Source organism: Oratosquilla oratoria, chromosome 21 (genome assembly GCF_046742065.1).
Source record: "Oratosquilla oratoria isolate Oo_2021 chromosome 21, ASM4674206v1, whole genome shotgun sequence".
NCBI lineage: Eukaryota > Metazoa > Arthropoda > Malacostraca > Stomatopoda > Squillidae > Oratosquilla > Oratosquilla oratoria.
Genome location: NC_134797.1, coordinates 3,053,195 through 3,060,813, shown reverse-complemented (window position 1 = coordinate 3,060,813; position 7,619 = coordinate 3,053,195).

Below are 7,619 nucleotides of genomic sequence, written 5' to 3'. Positions count from 1 at the left end.
TTATATATACAAAAGAAACACATTAGGGGGGAATTAGAACAGGTTCAACAGTGACCTCATTCTCTCAGCACTGCCGGACGTTTGGCCTGGCTACTGTCAACAATTTTATATGTTACAAAGTTATCTGATTTATACATTCTCATACTCATATTCATGTTGTTCTCAAATGAAGCTTTTATATAACATGATTCTATGATATTCCTCTCCTTAATGTCCTTACTTAAGACAATTTTTTTGGTGTTATCCCAATCAATGCAATGATTAAAATCCCTTAAATGCAAAAACAACCCACTTGAAACTTGCCCTGTTCTGATGTTATATTTATGTTGCTTTATTCTCAATTTTAAATCCTTGCCTGCTTGTCCAATATAACCAAAGTAACAATTTTTACAAGGGATACTATAAACACAGCCTTCATTACAAGCAGGTGAATTTTTAGAAGATGAATTGAAGATATATGATATGCCTCTGCCGGTCCACACAATAATCAGTCTCATTAAGTTATGTGTGCAGTATTAGATTCAAAATTTCAATTCAATGATGAATTTTATATGCAAAAGTTTGGAATGGGGAATCCTTTATCTCCTGGTTTAAGCAACTTGTAGATGGAATTTTTTGAAAGAGATATTTTGCCTAAAAATTATTCCTAACAAAATCATTTGGCATAGATATGTTGATGATATATTGTGTATGCAGCCTATTCACCAATCTTTAGAATTTTTTTTATTTAAAGTTAAACAGTTTGGTACCATCAATTAAATTTACAAAAGAAATTAAACAGAATAATAGTCTGCCCTTTTTGGATGTTATGATTTATAGATTTGGTACTAAGTTTAAATTAGATGTTTACAGGAAACCAACCAATGTCCTTTCTTATGTTCATTATTATTCGTATCACCATCTTAAGACTAAAGTATCAGTATTCACCTCAATGTTTCTAAGGGCCTTTAGAATTTGTTGCCCAGAATTTTTAGACCAAGAAATTGAAACCATTTATGACATTGGTAATAAATTAAAATATCCAAACACTTAATTGACGTCGCTCAAAACAATTCAGTTTTAAGAATATTTCAACCCTCCCTTTTCATCAAAATGTTGTTAGTTTAACTCGTACTTTTAATAAGTTTGGTGTCCAAGTTGCCTTAAAAATAACAACACTGTTAAAATTCACCTGCTTGTAATGAAGGCTGTGTTTATAGTATCCCTTGCAAAAATTGTAACTTTAATTATATTGGACAAACAGGCAGGGATTTAAAATTGAGAATAAACCAACATAAATATAACATCAGACAGGGCAAGTTTCAAGTAGGTTGTTTTTACATTTAAAGGATTTTAACACAAAGAAATTAGTCTTAAGTAAGGACATTAAGGAGAGGAATATCATAAAATCATGTTATATAAAAGCTTCCTTTGAGAACAACATGAATATGATTATGAGAATGTATAAATTAGATAACTTTGTAACATATAAAATTGTTGACAGTAGCCGTGCCTAACGTCTGGTAGTGCCGAGAGAGTGAGGTCACTAATGGATCTGTCCTAATTCCCCCCCCCCTAATGTGTTTCTTTTGTATATATAATGTCACTGCTACCTTACTCTGTACCTTTGAAAATGTCTTAAATAGACGAAAACGTTCGGTCACCTTTCATTTTATTTTCCAAGTGTTTTTTATTACACACACACACACACACATATATATATATATATATATATATATATATATATGCATATATATACATATGTATACATACACACACACACACACATACAAACACACACACACACACACACACACACACACACACACACACACACACACACACACACACACACATATATATATATATATATATATATATATATATATATATATATATATATATATATATATATATATGGTTAAACTTAATGGCAAGATTATTATTGCAGAGTTTTTTATCTGCCTTTTCTCTTTCTCTGAGAATCTTTTTCCCTTCCACGGGAAGTTGTCTTATAATGTCACCATATGACATTGTTTTGTCAGTTACTTTGGGCATGGCTTTACCAAAGTGAAAAACTGGCCAGAACGCGTTTTCACACTACTTAGTGCTTCATCAGTGGCTAGACTGTGAATATCTGATTGAATTATTGTGTTTATATATTGTTGGTGGTGGTCTGATATTACATTTTGGGGCTTCTGATTGGCTAGTGGGCTGGACTGGGACTCCCAAGCTATTCTACTTCCTCATTGGTCGGCTGTTGTGTGACGTCATCAGTATTGTGCCTTCTTTCAGTGGGCTTAGATCTCCTTACGCTAGGGAGGGCTTCTAAATCCCTAGTTTGTATATTAAGATTGGGAGATGTTTCTTTAATAAAGAGAGCTTCGAGGATAGGTAGCATTCTATGGTCTTGATTTGTTGCCAGCACTTCTGTGTTTTCTATTAGAGTTTCTTTATTTAAATTTCTTTTGTGAGCAGAGTGATGGTGGTTTCTGGGAGCTCCTGAAGAGAGGTGGTATGATAACCGGCGTGAGAGCTTCATTGTTGTCATGCCAATATAGTTTGAAGGTTGGGATGCACAGTTCCCAAGTTTACACGTGTACCTATATATGACGTGAGTTCTCTGAAGGTCACTTTTACTTTCTCTTATATTATTCTTTAGTAGCAGTTGAGATGTCTTTTTATTTTGATAATATATAATCAGTTGTACTTTAGATTTTTCTTCTTTAGGTTTAATATTTCTTTTAATAATTTGTTGCATAACCCTTTCATCTTCTTTGTAGGCTGTGGAGAAGAAGGACTTATAGTAAATTTTAATCAGGTTTTTGGCGTTAATGTCCTGTGGGATTTTGTCTGGGTGGCTTTTGTCCTGTGGGATTTTGTCTGGGTGGCTTTTGTCCTGGTACCATTTGTCTAAAGTTCTTTTTGTGATTCGCTCTATATCCTTATTGGCGAATCCATTATTCATAAGGGTCTGAGAAGCTCTTTCTAACTCATTATGTACTGTTTCCCAATTATTACAGTGACTAAGAGCTCTTCTAATATAAGCGCTGATGGTAGAATCTTTGTATCTTTGGAGACATTCGCTGTAATAATTGGGAAACAGTACATAATGAGTTAGAAAGAGCTTCTCAGACCCTTATGAATAATGGATTCGAATAATGGATTAGAAGCCCTCCCTACACATATTTGTGTATTTTGGGAGCAGGTTCTCTTTTAAACATGTTTGATTGAATACGACAGCATTCTGGAAGTTGTTGAATTTCTTTCTTGTATTTTCTATTTTTCTAATTATATTCTTCCCTTGGATAGGGTGGGCATAGACCAATTCATTATACTTCTCCATTTTATTGCACAACGTTTCGTCTCTAATAAGACATCTTCTGGTATTTCTGTTTTAAAGATACAATAGATATTTATGATACTAGTCTGAATTACATTGATTATTACACATTTACAATTTATATCAAATCTTACAATTGCATTTACATTTTAAATTTGAATGAATAATAACACTAAAGATAATATTATTATTAATAATAATGATAATAATAATATTAAAAACTACTTCTTGCCTTAGGTGAAAAGGATGGCGAGCGGCTACATATTAAACCCGGGGCGACCTTCTCCTATGCAGGTGTGAGGAGATTAGCGGATTACCCGTGACCTCTGCCCTTTTAAATGGTTCAGAGACCTGATGAGGAGAGGGGGTGTGTGGAGGGGGTGGGGGAGGAGGAGGAGGAGGAGGGAGAGGAGAGGGTGAAGCTGAGGAGGAGGGGGTGGTATAGGCGGAATGTTGCAATTTATGGTTATACAAGGGGATATTAGATATTAGGTCGCATTGCAAATTGATGGAAGGGGCTTTTTCTCTAATGTATATAGATTCTAAGAGCTGGAGTTTTCTTGAATTATAATGGTGTCCAATGATTTTAGTATTTTTAGATATTAAATCCCTTGTGATTACTATGTTGTGGTGTCTTTAGGCGATAAAAGAACACCTAAAGAAATGCCACAACATAGTGTGTGTGTGTGTGTGTGTAAGCGTTTGTGTGTGTGTGTGTGTGTGTGTGTGTGTGTGTGTGTGTGTGTGTGTGAGCGTTTGTGTGTGTGTGTGTGTGTGTGTGTGTGTGTGTGTGTGTGTGTGTGTGTGTGTGTGTGTGTGTGTGTGTGTGTGTGTGTGTGTGTGTGTGTGTGTGTGTGTGTGTGTGTGTGTATGTGTGCAAGAGAGAGAGAGAGAGAGATAGGTAGCAAGAGCAATGAAAAGAAACCAATCTTGCCTTTGGTTGCATATGTATACACATATATATCCACACCCGCGCCCACATTCCTACATTCCTACAAGACCCCCCCCCCCTCTACCTCCACAATCGAGGCAATCCTGCCACGCCCATAAAGCGCCGGGCCCCGGCCGTCCCCGTCCCCGTCCCCGGCCCCGGCATTCACAAAGTGACCGGGCTCTGCCTCGGAGGAAACAAACAAGGGCAGGATGTATCAGATACAAATGGTCTGCAACCGGATGGGAAGAGCGTGGGGGACCGGCTCGTGGGAGTATTGTCGGTGGTATGGTGGGGGCATGACACTGTGAGGAGCATGTATACATGCATATGCTATGGAATGTTGTGAGTTTTTGGAGAGGATGAGGTTTTGAAAGCATCAGAGCATTGGAACATATTCATAAGAGCATACGGTATGATAGCAAAATGGAAACATGTTTTCACTGTAGTATAAATACAATGCATTTTGTGAATTATAAGAAAATTATACTTATGATATTTTAAATATGGATTTTAAGTGTTTGGGACCATGGAACATTAGCAGTTTGTAGCCATAGGCAACTGGGAGCTTAGGATATTCAGAGCATGGAAATATAGGATCAAGAAGTCATAGATTAACGTGAGCCTGGAATTTCGCATCTATGTAAACGTAAGCATACATTGACGTCAAAGATGGATACCATGGGAAGAAAGGCTTGCATAATTATGAGATTATATACGGATTCTTAAGGTATGGAATAGTTTTGAGACATAATGAGAGGCCCCACAGTTGCACCAAATTAACCATTAAGCCTCTTGTAACTTCTTATTTGAATATGATAGATGTTAGACAAAAGGAAATATACAAGGAGTTTCTCTTTGCACGGCTTTCGGTATTATTTTCATTCACAAATCAGTGAGAGATAAGCGATTGATTTTAAAAGAAATTGATGAAAGTGAGCATTGATCGAGTTATATGAAACGGTAACGAAAATGATTAATCGAGTTTCTACTGCATATTGGAACATTATCGACTTGCAAAAGCAAATGAACATCGATGACAGTACGTCGTCTCTGAACAAGAACGCGGTCCTGGCTTGAAATTCCAAACAGTTTGATAATAGATTCATTTATTTCTTTTTAATGACTTTGGTGAGGGGAAACACTGACCTGGACATTTACGTCTTAATTTGTTTCTGCTTCTTCTTCTTCTTCTTCTCTATTAGCTTATATGTGTCTCTCCTGTCGCGGTTTGTATATTCGTAAATGCCATCACGTCATGTTTGTTTTTGTCAAGGAGGTTAAAGACCAGTGATGAATGCCTCATACGTGACGAAAGCCAGGTTGAAGACCCCTTTGATGAAATGAAACTCACATGAATTCCATCCTATTTGATATTTGTTACAGACAAACTCACTCCGCTGTTATGGCAATCAGAATTAATATGAATGTTTTTCGAAAGATATCCGAGAGAACTTTGGAACTAAAGGAAGTAAGAATTGATTTCTTGTTTGAGAACGGGAAAAAGAGACTTTATGTGTGGACGGAAATTTTGTTTACAGTCTATGCAATGTTTCGTTCGCTTGAAGTTTCTCAAGCAGATATAAGAAATTCTTGAAAATTAAATAAATAAGAGATTAGGTTATAGAACAAACTATAACAGGTTTTTTACATCCATGATTGTAAAATTCCAAGATTGGTAGTATCATTAAATACTATTTTCTAAATGATTATTTCTGAACGAACGCGTATCGTTATTTGTCCAGCAATCAGGGTCATCTTGCTATTGACACAAAGCCAATTTATTTAGTGTATCTTATTAAAAAAAATTCACGGTATCAATGTTACACGCCTTCGTGTATAAAGGTACAAAGTTTATAAATGAGCAGAAACACCAATAAGCTAACCTTCCTAAATTTCTCCTTCACCACCTCTCTGACAACCTCTTAGATGCTATATTTCTATATCATCCCCAAGGATAGAAACGCTAGTTATTACCATTAAGAAACTAGAAAAAAAAAAGAAAGTTGTGATACCCTTTACGCCGTAAGTTGCCTCGGAAATATACGACACCGCTGAATTCAACAGATTGAGTCAGATTGTCTTGCCGGAATTAGGTCGTTAAAGTGCAATTATGTAAATCACGTTGCTTTCTTCACGTTACTTGACTCACGCCACCAACCGGCTCTCACGATTTTTTTTTTTTTTCCAGAGTTGTTCATCATTTTTTTTTTTCGGTCTTGACAATGTACCTAGTCTTTCAATAACCACGTCTATTTCCCTTTCCTTTTTCTTATTTATATCTCAGTGTCTCTGCTAAGTCAAAATATTTCAGACCCTCAGTATTTCAGCCTCTCAATATCTCAGCCTATATCTCAGTCTATCAATATATCATTTTCTCAATATTAGTTTAAATACCTCAGTTTCTCAATATATCAGTTTCTCAGTACCTCAATTTAACAATATCTCAGTTACTTATTCTCGCAGCCTTTCAATATTTTAGGTTTCTATCGTCTTAATACTTCAGTATCAGTCATTCATTATGTCGGCTTATAATACCTATTTCACTAACTCAGCTTTTTCATATATCGCAGTCTCTTAGTATCTCAGTCTCTCAATATGTACTTCTGACAATATATTAGTCTTTCTATATTTCATTAATTCAGTATCTATCTCCATCAGTATAATCTCTCAGTATACATTATCAGTCTTCCATTATGTCATTTTCAATATCTGTCCATGTCACTGTCTCTCGGGCTGCATTGCCTCTTACGTACGTGATAAAATGGGTCTCTCTCTCTCTCTCTCTCTCTCTCTCTCTCTCTCTCTCTCTCTCTCTCTCTCTCTCTCTCTCTCTCTCTCTCTCTCTCTCTCTCTCTCTCTCTCTCTCTCTCTCTCTCTCTCTCTCTCTCTCTCTCTCTCTCTCTCTCTCTCTCTCTCTCTCTCTCTCTCTCTCTCTCTCTCTCTCTGCCCCCCACCCCTGGAGCCGCTCTATTCTGCGGGGGAGCGACCCCAGGCTCTTGCCTCTACGTGGAGGGGGTGGGGACAGCCGATGGCAGTAGCATACTGGGGGCCAACTACCCATGATCCTCAGTACGACATAGCCTCGACCGTTGCTGAATAGACTTTTATACCTGCATTTCTTACCCACCCATTACCTTCCCTCCCCCTCGCCCAACTTTCTACCTCTTTATTCTATCATGATTGAGCCTCCTGATGACGTGGCCAAATTTTAAAACCTCTCAGTAACAAATTTTCATGTACAATCATTACAAGTCAAGCTTTTCATTCATAATCCCTATAAAAAAAAGTCCTATGGCAATGGCTAGTGATGATAGGGGCAGGAGAAGGTGATCTCTGGGAGCCTCTAGTTACGAACTGCACATA